General features: G+C 34.6%; 1 pseudogene; it reads right to left on the reverse strand.

The window, feature by feature from the left end:
• Positions 1-18,292, reverse strand: part of LOC105237091 — a 33,183-nt pseudogene that overhangs the window by 10,027 nt on the left and 4,864 nt on the right.

Raw genomic sequence — 18,292 nt, forward strand, 5'->3', positions numbered from 1 at the left:
AATGGAAAAATTGAGGTTGAGAAGGCTTAATTGGTATTTATAAGTACTGTCAAAAGTAAATAAAAAATGGAAGTAAAACCAATGAATTACTTGAGTAGTAATTTGAAGAATTTTACTGTGCATGCACACAAAAGAAGGTTTACAAACTGGGAGCACAAACCAAAACATGGAATGAGGTGCAGAGGGACATTGTTATAAAGCAACTTACATAGTACTCAGGCAGTGTTTATTCTTTCCAGTGATTAGTTACAATGTTAGACTTTTCTTAAAGGAAAGGGAATTGGTGTAGGGTTACTTCATATCAATTTTGGGGAACTATTTAAGTTTTGTTTATGCTTTTCAGAGGCATAAGCAAGAAGTGACCCAGGTCAAGTTAGCCTCATTTGTCATGCAAAATAAGGTAAATTAAGCTTTGCTTGATGACTAAACTGGTTTTGTCTGCTCAAGGTATTTTCAAGTCTGATCTCCTTTTCTGTTTGATTTTAACAGTTCACACAATTAGGAAGTGATGATATTATGGTTCAAACAATGTAAAAAAAGCATGCACTGAATATGAAAAAAAATAAAAGGAAACTAGGTATAACACAGTGTTTCAGGGTAAGCTGGGAGAAGAATAAGAGACAGACAATAAATCCAGACGTGGAGTAATTAGGAACAGAGTCCTAAATAGGACTAAACAGGTGAGCAAGAGGGTCTAGGATAATTGCCTTACACAAGGTTATAACGTCCACACCCCCATGAGGTAAGTACATGGATCATTTGAGGTTAGAACGTTGGAGTATTGCCTAGTTACTGTGACAATGATTTACTAAATTGTTTGTATTTACCAAAATTGACAGTTCACTGAATTGTCATTGTAAGCTGACTTTGACTTCAATTTTGGAATGCCCAGAAAGTAATAACAGGAAAACAAACACAGACAAATATATGTTTGCTAGATTGTACTACTCAGATATGTTTGCCTAAGTGTGAGGTTAGAGATGGGTTCTTTACTTTGAAATCCTAAAATAGGCTGTCTAGAATGACATCATCCCACCAGGAAAATCTTCTTCAGAACTTTTGTGGTTCTAAACATATGTAGCATGTAAAGAACAGAGAACAAATAGATTTCTAGATTCCACACATTGTATGAATACACACAAACTCACACACACACATCTGTTTCTTGGCCTGGTTCAGGAATTTATTTCCCATATGCTCCATTCTCTGACTTTCTAATGGTTCATTTTATGATATGATATTCTTTCACACATGAGTGAATTGAAAAACATTAAGTAGCAATCTGCCTGCTGTGAATTGACTTCTAACTCCCTTCTCCTTTCTTAATGTCCATGCATTTGACTCCATAACCAAGTGCCAAGAAAGAGGTTTTCACTGCTTGGTATTTACACTCTATCTGCATTTCCACTCTGCCCCACCCTCAAAGAAAACATTTGGACTTAGTTCAGAGTTCTGAAAGAATAGTTGCATTGTAGATTCCCTTTTAACATTTGCAGTGAAAATAACGAGAGACAACTCATTCCCTAATGCTCCCATTACAGAGTATTTGTGTAAAATTAATTAGAAAAGAATTAATATTGTATATGCTCCACTTATAGACCCAAATATTTTCTTGGAATTGATTTGATGTCATGTTTTTCCCCCCAGAATATACTCAGCATGATGCAAATATTTATTTCATTTTAATTTATTTGTACTAAAAAATGGGCTTTTTACTTTTGTGCTTACAGATCTTGATGATTACCTCTATCAAAAACCTAGCCATGGTATTTCTTTATAAAGAAATAAAACATCNTTGATGTCATGTTTTTCCCCCCAGAATATACTCAGCATGATGCAAATATTTATTTCATTTTAATTTATTTGTACTAAAAAATGGGCTTTTTACTTTTGTGCTCACAGATCTTGATGATTACCTCTATCAAAAGCCTAGCCATGGTATTTTCTTTATAAAGAAATAAAACATTCATCTTATACATAGGAAACCCTAGAGAGACAAATCAGATATGGTCCTGACCTCATAGAGGTTATAGTCTAATATAGAATAAGGTTTTTGAATTCATAATTGTAGGTAAGAATATTCAGAATATGACACGCGGCCATGTAACTTACACTTTTACCCTAGTCTGTGGCAGCATTGAGGACTTGTAGAAAAAATGCCCTTAAAATTAAGACCTGACAGATGTGTAGGTTCTCCTAGCTTCCCTAAAAGAAAGGATATACTATACAGATGAGGCAAGTGTAACTGTTAGCCCGGCAGGTGAGCACATGACCTACTTGCCACCTTAACTAAAGAGTGGCCATTTGCAAAAGAATAGACCCTGTGTTTTAAAGTTTACCTCATCCAGTGCAATGAGAAGGCTGAAACATGCTAGGGTTGGGATGGAAAATCTACACTGTGGCTTTTCTTTTTCCTTTTATTTTTCCATTAGACATAACATTAAGAGCAAGTTACAATATTTCATTATCCATGAGAATGATGAAGTAAATTTACTGTAAGAATGTGAGAAGGTAAGGTAAGTCAGAAAAGGTAAGTCAGAAAAGGTAAGTCAGGAACCTTATTGCTTCCCTGTTACATGTACTGGTTNTTGGGATGGAAAATCTACACTGTGGCTTTTCTTTTTCCTTTTATTTTTCCATTAGACATAACATTAAGAGCAAGTTACAATATTTCATTATTCATGAGAATGATGAAGTAAATTTACTGTAAGAATGTGAGAAGGTAAGGTAAGTCAGAAAAGGTAAGTCAGGAACCTTATTGCTTCCCTGTTACATGTACTGGTCAGTGATTCAGTTAAATACATGCCAAATTATGGAAACAGCCCAACTGTTCATCATTTGATGAATAGATAAAGATGTAGTGTGTGTGCGTGCATGTGTGTGTGTGTGTGTGTGTGTAATGAAATACTACTCCGCCATAAAAAGAAAGAAACCTTGCCATTTGAAACAATATGGATGGAGCTAGTGAGTGTTATGCTAAGTGAAATAAGCCAGTCAAAGTAAGATGAATATCATATGATTTTACTCATGTGGAATTTAAGAAACAAAACAAATGAGCGAAGGGTGAGGGGAGGGGTAGAAGAGAGAGAGAAGCAAACCAAGAAACAGACTCTCAATTATAGAGAACAAACTGATGGTTATCAGAAGGGAGGTGGATGAGAAATGGGGGAGACAGGTGATGAGTACAGGGTCATATATGGAAGTGTTGNAAATGAGCGAAGGGTGAGGGGAGGGGTAGAAGAGAGAGAGAAGCAAACCAAGAAACAGACTCTCAATTATAGAGAACAAACTGATGGTTATCAGAAGGGAGGTGGATGAGAAATGGGGGAGACAGGTGATGAGTAGGGTCATGTATGGAAGTGTTGAATCATTATACTGTACACCTGAAACTAATATATTGTAGGTTAACTGGAATTTAATAAATCTTAAAAAAAAAATAAACACTTGACAAATTTTTTTTTCAAGTAAAAAATGTGCAGTAAATTTGCATATTCCAGAATTTTGAGCAGGTCAGAAGGGTCATAGAAATGGATATGGCAGAATGGGGAAGAGGGCTAGTCAGGACGAGAGTACAGCAGGTATTGCCTTATAGGTGTTTAAGAATTTCATTCATTGGTTTGTTTACTGTTGACTTTCTTAGCTGCTCTTCACAAATTCCATTATTGCTCTGCTCTGGGTGGGAAAAGGTTTAGGTTTGGACATGTAGATGAAAGTCTTTCAAGTCTATAAATAGCCTTGGAGACTGGACAAGATGATAAACTTGGAGATGAAAGAATTATCTCAATATTCAAAAATGAGGGTAAGGTCAATTTCACTAAGAATAAATCAGTGAGATTACTATGAATTTGTATAATTTGTATAAATATCCATTAACAGTATTTAAAGGATGGCTGACAAAAATGAGGACCCTTTGATTCCAGGTAACTAATATCCAACGTGTCCAAGTTTAAGCCATAAAAAAGTGCATAGACTACTATGTACCTGAGAAGAAACTGGAAAAAAAATCACAGAATCAAAGCATGAGCTAAAGAAACTGGAGCCCTAGGAACTGAAGTGAAGTGGGTATCTCAAAAATTTTTGTCTTCATATATTTTTCATCATTGTTTCTCTCTTACTTCATTCTGGAGATATTCTGCTCTCTCTTTATGCCAGAAAAGATGGCTACTGTCAGCTCTAGAGTTCCACTCTCCTGGTTAAATAATCCCAAATGAAACGGGAAAACATTTTTTCTTCAATCATGTAAATACCAGAGAAGCACTCAGATTCCATACTGTGTTGGATACCCGCTTGTCTGCATCATGAATACCAGGGAAATGGGATACAACTGATGGGTCAGGTAGATTTTAAAAGTTCAGAGGTCGGACTCAAAAGCATTTAGAAAGAATGCTTTCCAGGAGGGGGGAAAAAAAAGCTACCAAAGTGCAGTGCATTATAACAGGTAATATGAGCTACTTGCAAATCAGTGATTTTTTTTTCCCCCTTTAAGGAAATAAGCATGACAGTGCTGTGTAAGGGTGAGTGTGAAATTCTTCCTGTAGAGGGAGCTCAAGTTATCCTCTGACTTCACCTCCGCTATGAGAAGACACTGGATTAGACTTGTCACGTTACAGAGAATCCAAATGTAAGGGTTAGATGGAAATTCTAACCAAGTAGGACAACACACAGGAGGAAACTAGAGATTAGCACAAAAAATAGAATAAAATAAAAATTAAAAAAGAAATTTTAATAGATTATCTAAAAAATACTTTCTGTAAAACCAGCTTGAGGCTTGAAACATTTGTTTCACAACATTGAAATTATAATCACCATATTATACAAATTGTATATGTGATTCTACCTATAAATTATTTTATGTCATTAACATGAATAGTATGAAAATAAAACCAACAAAAACTCTTAGAACAATTTTAATTATAGTTGTAAAAATACCAAATAAAACACCAGAAAATTTAATACACTTGTCAAAATATTAACCCTACATATGAATGCAGGAATATAGGACTATTTTAATATTAATTTACAAGCTATTAGAACAAATCAATACTTCCTTGGTTAATAAACACGATAATTTGATTGAATAATATAATGGGATCTAAAGTCAATTTCCCTTCCTCACAAATAGTAATTTCTTCCCCTAGATTTCATTTATAAAAGGATAAACAAGGTTAATCTTAAACCAATAGCCAAAATAACAAGTTAATAAAATATATTCTAGAATTTTAATGTTTGGGGACAAATAGGTTTCCTTTGATAAACTGATTTCTTTTTAAAACCTCTTTTTCTTGGGAAGGGGGTAAAGCATATGCACATAATATATAAAAACTACGGTATTTGAGGGGGCTTGTAAACCCCAGAAATTGAGTGCAATATTTGAGGTACCTCTGCACTCAGTGCATTACTTTTAAAATAGAGAACAAAAGCCATAATGATTGGGATATCAGACACCTTTAATAGTATTTTAGAAATTCTGACCATTTCAACAAGCTGTAGAATTCATTCATGCATTCAATCATTTGCCCGTTGAGTTATCTCTTTAATCATTTTGAATTTTGTTTTTGTACAGGAATTAGGTTACATACTAGAAAATACAGGTGATAATACTCAAAAAATAATTACAGGTGACATCCTTCAAAGAAAATCTTTAATCATTTTCAATAAATTTTGGTTCAGTAAATTAATCAGAGATAAGTTCAATTTAGAAAAAAAATTCCTATTTTTCTGCCTAATTAGTTTACAATGCATGAAAAATATGCAGAATATCAATGACATGAATTATCTAAGAGTAATCCTGACAAAAACTGAGTAGCAGAATATGTGTTAAAAGTGTGGATTTTACCAAAGGGATAGAAAATACATGAAGAAATGGAAAGAACTTGAATCTGTCTGAAGGGAATATCCAGCATCATCCACACACACACACACACACACACCATATATTTATATATATATAAATACATATATGCATATATAATATGTGTATTTATGTATAATTTGTGAGAACTTCAAAAATCTCAATCTTTGGAAAACTTTGGAAATTAATTAAATATTGAAAAAATTAGAGTCTTTCGAGCAGAAATTTTGAGTATAGTCTAAATAAGAAGACTGAAGATTATTTTCTTATCAGCTGTAAGAACATACTATAAAGTGAAAATGATTTTAAACTTCTGGACATTATTCATGAAACCAAACTGATCAGTAGGACAAAACAAGTAGAACTTCAGCCTACTTGGAAGATACAGAAACATATTTTTTTTTAAAAAAGCTGAGGGAGATCTATCATAATCAGTGGGAATAATGATAGATAATCCAACAAAAGATAATTAAAAATTCTACAACGTAAGGGTAACTTAGACATCAAGGTATATCACTCCTTCATATTATGTATCAATAATGCTTTAACTGATAAAAAAGTTTATATGTGAAAAAGATGACATCTATGAAAACAAGTACGGATAAGCACACCCACATTTGGGAACAATAATAATAATTGATAATAGTTATGATAAACTTCTTAAGAAACATATTTGTGTAGAAAACTAAATGTTAGAAAAATGTCACATTAACAGGAAACCACAGAAATGTAAAAGCGCAAAAATAATGACAAAGAAATAATGTCCTAATTTGAAGCACTATAAAATTTAATAAAAATTTTGCCAGTAGTAAAATAAAAGTACGGATAAGCACACCCACATTTGGGAACAATAATAATAATTGATAATAGTTATGATAAACTTCTTAAGAAACATATTTGTGTAGAAAACTAAATGTTAGAAAAATGTCACATTAACAGGAAACCACAGAAATGTAAAAGCGCAAAAATAATGACAAAGAAATAATGTCCTAATTTGAAGCACTATAAAATTTAATAAAAATTTTGCCAGTAGTAAAATAAAAAAAAGGATATTAATGGAAGAATTTCTAAAGGGGAAATACAAATGGTCAATAAACTTACAAAATACATAATAAACTTTATACTGATGCAAATGGAAAAAACAATATGCCATTTCTTACTTATTTAACTAGCACCTGGTAAATGACGGGAGATTTTATAGAGAAACAGCCTCACTAACATCTTGGTGGTAGAAATGTGAATTGATTTCATCTAGAAATCCGTTTGGTGATGTAAATCAGAAGACCTAAAATATTCCAAAATTTGACCCAATACATTCTTGCTTAGTAATCTATCAGAGAAATGATCATATATGTGAATAAATATTTGATTTTAATAACAGATGTAGTGTTTAAAAATCGAAATAACATACATGTCTGAGAGGGAAATTGGCAAGTAAATTATTATAAGCCTTATAACAATATTTTAGAATAATTAAAAATCTCATCTTGAAGCATTTAAAATAACAGGTCAATGTGAAGTACTTGGCTGGCTCACTTGGTAGAGTATGTAACTCTTGATCTTGGGGTTCTGAGTTCAAGCCCCACCACGTTGGATATAGAGATTACTTTAAAAAAAATTAAACCACAAGGAGTTTAAAAAATAAGAAAATAAATAACAGATCAATGCAAAAGTTATGTATGTATACATATGTATGTGTGTGTACATATATACACAAAGGATATGTATATATACAGAAAATAAATGGTGGTTTATAGAGCACATTTACCAGAATGTCATCAATAGCTATGTCTGGGCTTTTTGAATATAGATTCTTCTCTACCTTTTATTTTTTATTTATTTAATTTTTTTGTCCATTAGTTTAAAACTTGAGACCTATTAATTTCTGAGTGTGTAGCATTTCCATGACAGAGCTTCACTGTTTCTATGGATACATGGAAACTGAAATCACATAGAAATATTTGTTCAATATATACTCTCCTGACACAGCATCACATGTTCCACTAGACAAGGAACTTAAAAAAAAAACAAAAACTTTTTTGTCCAGTCATCTTTCTCCTTCCTCTACCCATTTCTATGAGTTCTGTCAGTGAGCATGACTTTGTATGATAGGATATGGAATTTATAACATAGGTGAATGATGGGAAAGAGAAGGAGAGACAAGAGTAGAGAAGCAGGAAGAAATAGAAAGAGGTAGAAAAAGATAAGGTTTGCATAGGCTGGCAATTCAAGGAAAATGTTATATGTTGACTGTTTAGAGGGGAAATACTATACAGAATAATTTTCAAGAGGCATTCCTTCAGTGGTGATCACTTCATCCATCTTTTTTGTTTTAGGGTTTTGTTAGGAAGGCGACAGAATCTCAGCATTTTCCCTTCACCTTCATCTAAGATCTTCTGTAATAACTGAATCAGAATCCCAGTCAAAAAAAAACATGATGACATATTCAAAAGCAGTAGAGTTTAATGAGAGGACTTTTACAAAAGTGTCGCTAGGATTGTAAAAAATGAAGAAAGTACAGTAGATCTCCCTGGGTTTAGAAATAGAAGGTGGTGCTATTCCTAGATGTCAGGTGTAAGGAGACATTATTGGAACCTGGGAAGTGGTGTAACTATAGCAGAGGGACTCCCCAAAAAGGATCCTATACATACTTCCAAACCTAGATCCATCAGGAAGGGAGCCACGAATATAAATACCATGATCTCTGTCTCTTTCCTCCCTCTCATCTCCAGCCAGCTCCTCCCATCGAATGTACCCAGTGGGACTCCGGAAAGCAAGGAGGCCTCCTTGGCACAATCCATATGTGTCAGGCCTGGAGCATAAGCTGATCTCAAGAAACAATCAATGAATATCCAGAACATTTGAAACTACTACCTATAGGACAATTCATTATCTCCATATGTGAAGTTGACTTCACAACATGCACATAAAATACATTAAGTATAAGAATACCTTGACTACTGGGGTGCCTGGGTGGCTCAGTTGGTTAAGTGTCTGTCTTTGGCTCATTGATGATCCCAGGGTCCTGGGATCGAGCCCCACATCGGGCTCCCTGCTCAGTGGGGAGTCGGCTTCTCCCTCTCCCTTTGCCCCGCCCCTTGCTTGTGTTCTCTCTCTCTCTCAAATAAATAAATAAGATCTTCAAAAAGAAGAAGAAGAAGAAGAGCCTGACTACAAAGATAATGATGGGACCTTGTGTCTGTAAATGATAATCAGTTTCTCCTTTTAGAATCTGAACTACTAGAGGCATGGCCACCTACTCTGAAAGGAGCACTTGAGCTCTGGGGAATCGAAGAACAATCTTTGTCTTTTCATTCTTTTTTACTTCAGTTTAATGTATGTTTACCATCTTCCCAAAGTGCTACATTCAATCAAAAGATGTGTTTTTGGAATAATTTTGAAACATATTCAAATTCCAGATCCACTATTACCCAAGATGTAGTGATTATTTAACTCCCTTAGCTTCTACCAAAAACAAACAAACAAACAAACAAAAACTCCTCTTTGTAAAGAAGAATATTGATACCAATTTCGAAAATAATTTTTGAAGATTATATAAGACAATTTATTAAGAGCATATGTCACTATACCCCCACCAGATGATACTAACAAAACATTAGTTTGGGGCTCCACCCATAGCTCTAGCAAACTTTCCTCTTTTCCCAAAGTAGTAGATTGAGTCCTCCATTTGAGAGAGACTAAGAATATTCTCTGGCTGTCACAACATAGAGATTTAATGAAAAAAGCCTTTCATAAATGAGCACTTTTAGCTTAAATGGAGAATGTTTGCAGACTAGTGTGTATAGGTGTATGTGCATAAGTAAGTCTGTGCATGGTCAAGGGTCTGGTTGGTATTGAGGAAAAGAAACAAAACAGCAGGGATATAAAGCTTTCACCATGCTTAATAAAGTTGAATGAATAGAACAAAGAAGATTGACTGCTAAGTGGATAAAGCTCTGAACTTTTACCTCTGGGACTGTAATTCAAGTTCAGCTTGATGCCTGATTGCCACGCTTGGGACTCTGGTAGAGGCAATATCTATGCCACCCATGAAGGATGCTGGAATTGGCTGCCTGCAGATAAACAGGACACATTTATTTCCTTTGCTGAGCCCCTAAAATTTGAAGTTTTGTAAAACAAAACAACAAAAATTAAAAATAAATTCTCATGGATTGAGTCTGTGAATCAGGAGCGTATTTCTGACAGAGGCCATCATCACCAACCAGTGCATGGTTGACTTTACATCTGCCTTGACAATTTTTCTCTCAGTTAAATTAGAGATATTTAGGGTACATGCAAATATAGTTGCTTTCAATTCTCTAGAAACACTCTTGTGTGCCTAGAGGGATCTTCCAAAATGTCTGTTTATGACATACCACTCCAAGCATAAAAAAGTTTTCAAATGTTGAGTTGTGATCAGCTATAAAAGTCAGGAATGTTAATAACTAAAAAGATATCTCTGTAAAAACTGTGTGGCATTCTTCCCCTCCCACACCCTCCCCATGTTGCCAGATTATCATAATGCAACATAATATCGTATGATGATAATTGTCTCACCAATCTTCCATGAATAAAAAAGAAATCAGAGGTAAATTCCATTTAATTAAAAGCATATCTCTCTGTGCAGGGTTAGGGATATTGGATGATAGGCCCCTTGTGAAGCACCTGGCATATAACAGAGAAGCAACAAATAACTAGTTACCTCTGAAATATCTTTTCCACCACATCTGTGTGTCCTGCAGTGACACGTGAGCCTTTGCTATCCTTCATTTTCTTTAATACCAAATAAGGACAATAGTTTCTGTTGCACACTGATACTAAGGAAGTTGATTGAAAGGATGTCAAGTACCTAGTATAATGTCTTGCCTGTAGTAGTAGTCAATATATTTTTTTAAAAATCCTCAATATGCCATAAAGCTGACTCTTTAAATAAAATATGAGTCAGTCAATGAGCTATTGGTATAAATATATACAGATGTTGCTCCAAGTTACAGACACTGATCTGAGAATACCAGGTTCTGAAAATGTTGCTTGTCATCAACAGTTTATTTAAGGAGCCATTAATTCCTATTAAAATTAATCTAAAACTGACAATGTATCTATTCCTGGAAAAAAATAAGTCCAGCATCATTGTGGTGATATTGATGATATGCATTCATATTTACATGCTATAGATAACTGGAAATTTTGTAACTACATTAACATTTAAAAGAATTCCTCAAGCAGCCAGGCCCTTAGTAGCAACTACGATATCAGCCACTTCCAATTGTTCAGAAAGCAGCGCTAATTGAAGCCGTTCAAATCATCCATGGGTTGTGTCAAACGCCATCTCCTACATGGCTGCACCTGGGAGGGGCACTGATTTTGTGTACTGTAATAATTTCAACATAAAAAACATACTTAATGCAAAATATTGATCACAATATCATACAGATCCTTGTTCTGTACTAAAAACAGAACAATGAAAGCATGTCCTTCAATAGACTACACTAGGTTCTGACAGTGTATTAAATACTCCTCCCAAAAACAGGGTTGCATGCCTATCAAAACTGATACTTTATAAGAGAAATCTTACTTAAAAAAAGAGGATTAAAAAGTAAGTCATGGGATTACTGTACAGCATGGTGACTATAGTTAATAATCTGTATTGTATGTTTGAAAGTTGCTAAAAGAGTAGAACTTAGAAGTTATCACAAGAAAGGAATTTTGTTTCTAACTGTATAAGGTGGTAGATGATAACTAGATTTATTGTGGTGATCATTTCGCCATGTATACAAATATTATATCATGATGTACATATGCTAATTATAACTCTTAGCAGAGAGAGAGGAGGGAAGAGAAGAGTGTGGTCCTGTCTCTGCCTGAAAAATCATCTGGACCAACATACAATATAATATAATACAATAGATATGATATGCTCTATTATGCAATGTAATATATTTGTATTTCCTTGATACCTAAAATAGATCAGTGTAATACATCAGTGGTTTCCAAACTGTATTTCTCTTTTTGAGAAGAAAAAAAAACATCTTTAATTATGAGACTGTACGTGAAATTCTATTTCTCTACTTTCTACTTCTCCATCGTACTTCTCGGGGGTCTTCACTGTGTATCTAGGCTTTGCTGGGTGAGCTGACTTTGAATCAAAGCTAAACCGCGATAAACTAAAATAACACAAAAGCATTAGATTAGGGGATGACAAGTGTCTAAATACTGCTAAATAACATGCTAATAACATATTGGCTCTATTGCTTTGTTAATATTGCTACAGACTTAGAAGGTTTGAATCCTTCTGAATAGGAGGAGTATCTGATGGACTTTTCACCTATGAAAGGGTAAAGAACAAAAGTTATAAGGAGGGATGTTTCTTTCACTGTAGGTAAGCCTCAGGCGTTCCACCTTGAAGGCCCAGGGACTCCATTTTTAATTTATCCGTGATACAATATAGATCACTGCTAGGAGCACTGATTTCAGTAGAAGGGCTCAAGAAAGCCTATGTGCAAATGGAAAGGGCAAAGTAAATGACTGTTTAAGTATCTGGAGAACTGACTTTCACATTTGCCCTAACAGCGATACATTCAAGTTAGACAGGATTCAGATTCTCAGAACTTGGCTTGAAGAGGTTTGTGACAAGAGCTGAATGTGCAACCATGTCAGGGACCTTTAATGTGATGCTTCTGTCCCCACAACGGAGTTTTAACTCTTGGCCAGGCAAACGTGTCCTTTACTGTCTCCCCAGGACAGTGTTTGAATGGGCAGTGCCCACTTGCTCCTCTACACTGATTTTTCCCCCCAGGCTTACACAAATCCTAGTTGACTGGTACATTTGTTGATTGGACATTGGAGATATGTTTAGGAGTGTTTTCCTACTTAGGTATTTGGTAAGTGCCTAATCTCTGTGATATAAGCGCTTAGATCTTTGTAAAAGAGAAGGGGGGGCATAGTGAACCAAGGGCAAATCAGACGAGATCTCTTTCCTTGAGGCAAAGCAATATCATGGAAAACCATGGACTTAGTGAGACTTGCCTAGCAGCTAACCCTTAGTCCTCATGAATTAGCTCTGTGATCTTGAGTAATTTGTTCAATAGCTCTGAGTCAATTCTTTCAAGTGTATTTACCTCACGTAACAATCATGGATACAAAGTGCCTAGAACCAAGTAGGCGTTCCAACTACATTTGTATTTCTTTTGTTCTTTGCCTCTTGCCCTTATGATACTTACAGGAGAACTGGGAAGATAAACTCACATACGTATTTTGAGAATTACATGATTCTCTTGCAAAGAAGTCCATCAAGCAACACAAACAATATTATCTCTGAAAAGTCAAAGGATACGCAAGTGATTATTTTCTCTCTCCTTAAACCTTTGCCATATGACAACGAGTAATGGCTTTCCAAGTCACCAGTGTTTTTGGTGCAGGTATTTTCCTTTGTATCACAGGTTCTTCTGTCCCCACGTAACTTTTGTCTGTTCTCTAAATTGTTTTATCTTTCTTTCCCTGAGATAAATATGCCCCAAATTCACTCTTCTCCAGTGACGTTTTAAAAGCTACTTCTTATATTCTGCTTGCCAGAAAATTAAAGTTCAATATTAGCAGAGTGCCTCATTTATTCATTAAACTTAAAATCAGTGACTTCATGGCTGAACCAGTCTTTAATTACAATGATAACTTCCAGTATTTACGATTCACTGCTGATGTGTGTTTTGTTCAGTCAGTAACCAATGTTTCTTCTAATTCACAGCTGACAGTGAGGAGAGAAAGCAGAAACTTCCTTTGGCTTTATCAAAATGCTGATGAGGAGGAAGAAGGGGAAGAATCAAGAGTGCTTCAGCCTTTGCGTGGGAATCCAACATTTGAAAATGAAAGTTTTTATCTATTAACTATTATCTATTAATTTGGGGGAGACTTAGGAGGGCTATGTGTTTTGAATCCCCAATAACTACCAGGCATAATAGCAGGCATTTTACCCTGGGAAAAAGAACTAACATTTGCTAAGTGTCTGCTAGATAACTAGAAACCTGCTTTTTATATGCACATTTCATTAAATCTGCTAATCCTCAGAAAATAAAACCTTCTTTTTTGCAAATGAAGAAATAGTTTCCAAAGTCTTACAGATGTAGCAAGTAAGTAGAAAAGGCAGGGATTAAACAGGTCTGAACAACTCTCTGTCTTTTACCCTTTAAAAAACCAAGTTAGTAAGACCAGGAAAGTAAAAATCCTATTAACAACTAGGGGATCCTGGAAACAGCACTTCTTAGAGCTATTATATTATTAACATATTTTTCAAATGCAGTTTCGGTATTGAAGGGAATGTAATATGCAAATATTTTAAAGGTTCTTACAAACACATTAAGAACCATCCCAATTATTTTTGTTTTCATTCCAAATTTCTCAGCAAACTTTGTTTTTTGTTTTTTTATATTAAGCCTAAGGTAAATTTCAGAACAACCACTACCAACATTATTTAAATCTCTTAATAGGTGGAGACTAAAGTTTTCAAGTTGTATTGTATCAGTATGGGTGAAATGAAGAGCGTCATTTTGTCAGAATGGTTATTGTCAGCTCTCTGAATTGATTTCATAATCGCTACTGACCCTCTTACCTAATCCCACTACTGTAGAGAATGGCTAGAAGCCTACCCATTTCTCGTCCAGTTTTTTGTTTTGTTTTGTTTTGTTTTTTTCAAATCTCTCCTCTCTCACCTGATTTTGCAGTTCTCTGCTGTTTTTATCTGGTGACCATTCTCACTATATACACTAGACTCTAGACATTTTTTTAATATCAAAATTATTTCTCCTGATAGGCTCTGAGCATATTGAGGGAAATAACCAAATTTTATTATTTTTTTCTATCACGTAAAATACCCATGAACAGGCAAGTACCAAAAGAACTACGAGACACAGTCGAGAACTATGGAAGAGACTTAAGATCAAATTTATGGATTTGTGGTCAAATCATTTTATGTCACTTACTTAGCTATGTACACCCAGGTGAATTAATTAAACCCCATCTATATAATGGAAACCCAAAACCCTTATAGGTTATTTCATGAAACTTTATAAGGCTGTCCTTATTTTCATAGAATAGCCAGAGGTTATTGGAAACCTACCCTTAGTGCACATAGAATAAGTTACTCACTCTTGTTAAGGTTCCGTTTTCTCATTCACAAAATGAATATGAAAATAATCGCTATCTTGCAGGATTATAATGGATATTGAATAAGGTGATATGACTAAATTTTTTAGCAAAATGTTTCCATAAGTGGTCAACTATTCCAAGTTTCACCACATGCCCCAAAAGGACAAATGGCAATCCCTTCTCTTCACCTCTGGTCCACTTCCTCGATACCTGCATGTGTTACTGACCCTGGCAGAAATCGAGAACTCTTTAGAAGAAGAGAGGATAGGCGATTCTGCGAGAACAAGAACAAATAGAGTGGAGGATGGAGGGTCACAGAGTTGAATACATGCCCTTATGTTGTTCAATGATAAGAAATATTCCTCTGAAATCATCTTTTCAAACAGGAAACAAATAATAAAAGGAATGTTATAACTCTTTTGAAATGCAGCAAAAGAAGTCATGGTTAAAATTTTAACAAGTGAAAGTCATTAGCTAAACAAACCCAGACAGCTCCACAGTCACAGAGATTCCTGACAAAGGCTTGATTTGTGAGACACTCTTAATAGTCCCTCTGCATTTCCCTCAAACATCCCATTTTGTTCGTCTACTGTAGACTCTTAAATGTCATTCCCTATTCTTTCTGCTAGCCACGTGTGTTTAAGAAGTATAGCTAACGTTTCCCTTTATCAATGATCAGAAGAGAGATTCTCCTCTGCATCTCGCTGTATTGATACTCTTTAAAAAGAGGGACATGGCTGAGGAAAATGAATCAATTGATCCTTTAAGTTTTCAAAATGAAGACTGTCTTTGTTAGGTTTTGCCATTTTCTCACAAATCTCACGTGATAAAACAGCAGATGGTTCTCATTGCCCCCACTCTAAATAAGACTAGGAAATTATGGATTATGCCATACATAATTTATAGCATTTAAGAGAAAGGGGACCTGATAGAAATACATTTTAATGAATACCTACCGAATGCTGGGCTTTATGGTATTTAATTGACATGTAATTCTCTTGTAATTCTCACAAAGGTGTAATGGGGTAGGAAAAATTAACCTTCTTTGCAATCAAGGAAACTAAGGCCAGAAGGTTGAAAATAAATAAAATAAAAAAATCTCTCATGGAACAATACATGTAGGAGAGGTGCTTGAGAGAGAAATGGAATGGGAAATGTATTCCATTTATTCACTTTCTAGCAGGGAAAAATATTATTATTACTAATAGTTCATGTTATATTAATACTTCAAATTTGTTTTGAGCCTTATATTTTCATTTTATTTCATTTTTAATATGAATTGAATAATAGAACTTTTAGTTAATTTTCTTATTGAATTACTTCAGTCCTCCCCCTCCCCCTGCTGCTGAAGTATATCCCAAATTTTACAGAGCAGTTGGCTGAGAAAATCAATCCCCTTTTACATTACCTAGGTGTAAACATGTGCATTGACTCATTAAGGAACGCCTGTTATTTTAGATATTTTTATTAACAGACACTCATCTTAAGTAGTAGCAGAAAAATAAAGCTAATACTTCTGAAATCCATGTCGAAAATGACCACGAAGGAGATTTGGTGTGGAGAATAAAAGGGTGTGCAAAACTGATTTCATTGAATTTTCAGTATTCTCCCCTCTAAGGAAAATGTATTTATTCATTTATATAATTATTTATCTCAAATGAGCTCACCATGAAGCACAAATATTTCTCTAACCAGAGGTTTCATATGTGAGCTGTTTTTTTTTTTCTTTCCTTTTTCACCACCCCTAAACCTGTTTTCTCTTCCCAGTGAATTGAACCAACGTCTCTAATTTCAGCACCTTTTGAAAGGAAATCAGAGCCTCTGGGTGGAGCATCAAATTGTTCTCTGGCTACAGGTGTGTGTTTAGTGACCCAGGGAAAATAATGAAGATAGAGAACCCACAAGATATTTTCTCTCTGTTCAATGCCCCAGAGTCCACTCTTGGAAAGGGATCCAGGGTCCGCTCTTCCTGAATGCTGTATGATCGTGCTGCATGGGTTACTTAAGTCTGCAAGAAGTTTGATGGCAGGGTGAGGGTCTGTGTGTGTCAGAGGGGGTTCCTGCCATTGTTTACTTTGAGGTAATTTTACTGAACTTTTGCGAGGGCCATAACTACAGAAGACTGAGATTGCATACCCATTTTTATTGCGTATCTATCCACAAACCAACCATATCCTTTAAAAATAAGGATTTGAGACCCTGTTTTCATGTATTAAAAAAATGTTTTGAATAGACATTTTTGCAAAAGAATACTGATTGAAAAGCACGTATAGAAATATTCTACCTCTCAGCAAGCAAATAAATACAAATCCAGCTTCAGCGTTAGAGAAAATGAGCAAATGTAAAAGTTAGAATATTTAATATGAGAATGCTTACAGTTTTACCTTGATGGTGAGGCAAAAATTGAGATAAACTTATCAGAAAACATCACAAAATACATCAAACTCTTAGATATGTCCATAACCCTTAACACGTAATCTTATTTCTGGCAATAAATCCTGAGAATTCAATAAACAAAAAATCAAAATCAGCAAAAAGTTAAAATATTCACATTAATATCCATATTGTATAGCCTTCTTGAAAGTTGTGAACACTTGGAAATGGCACATATGATTGAAAGAAGAGGAATGAACAAATAAATTATGGTGTGCTTTATATGAGGAAATGGTATGCAAGGATTAACTTTGCCGTTGCAAAATATTTTAATATCATGCAAACATGTTTGCTTTATATTATATAAAAAGATATGTACTTTATACATATACTTCATATTATCTCAAAATTATGTACAGGTTAGAATATAAAGCATGAGAGAAGTACGGATTTCCCCACTATTTAAAAGTAGGGTTTTCCTACGAAATCTTTTGTAAGGTAAAATGGCATAACGCAAAAAAAGCAATTACCATTTTGTAAAAGTGAAAATTTTCTTCAGATTTCTTTTGGTTCGTGAAAATAGGTAGTACAAATGTAGGTTTTTCATAAAAGCAAAGTGGCGTAAAGCAAATGGGGGATAATAACAGGAGGAAATAGCAGGGAAACCTCTATACTGAAAATGTTATAAAATTATTAGTGACTACATCCAATACGATAGGTACCCCTTTTTCCTTTTTTTCTGTTTTCTATATCCCAAAAATTTTCTCATGAGTACATATCAATTTTTTAAATGAATAAAAATAAATCTCATCAAAATTATTTTTAACATGACCTTGGCATTTGGAAGGCTTTTTGAGCAGAATCTATCATTTTTTTTAAATCTCAAATAATCTAATCACTGCTACCTCCCCCTTCCCCGCCCCCCCCCCC

This window comes from Ailuropoda melanoleuca, chromosome 12, assembly GCF_002007445.2.
Source record: "Ailuropoda melanoleuca isolate Jingjing chromosome 12, ASM200744v2, whole genome shotgun sequence".
Classification (NCBI taxonomy): domain Eukaryota; kingdom Metazoa; phylum Chordata; class Mammalia; order Carnivora; family Ursidae; genus Ailuropoda; species Ailuropoda melanoleuca.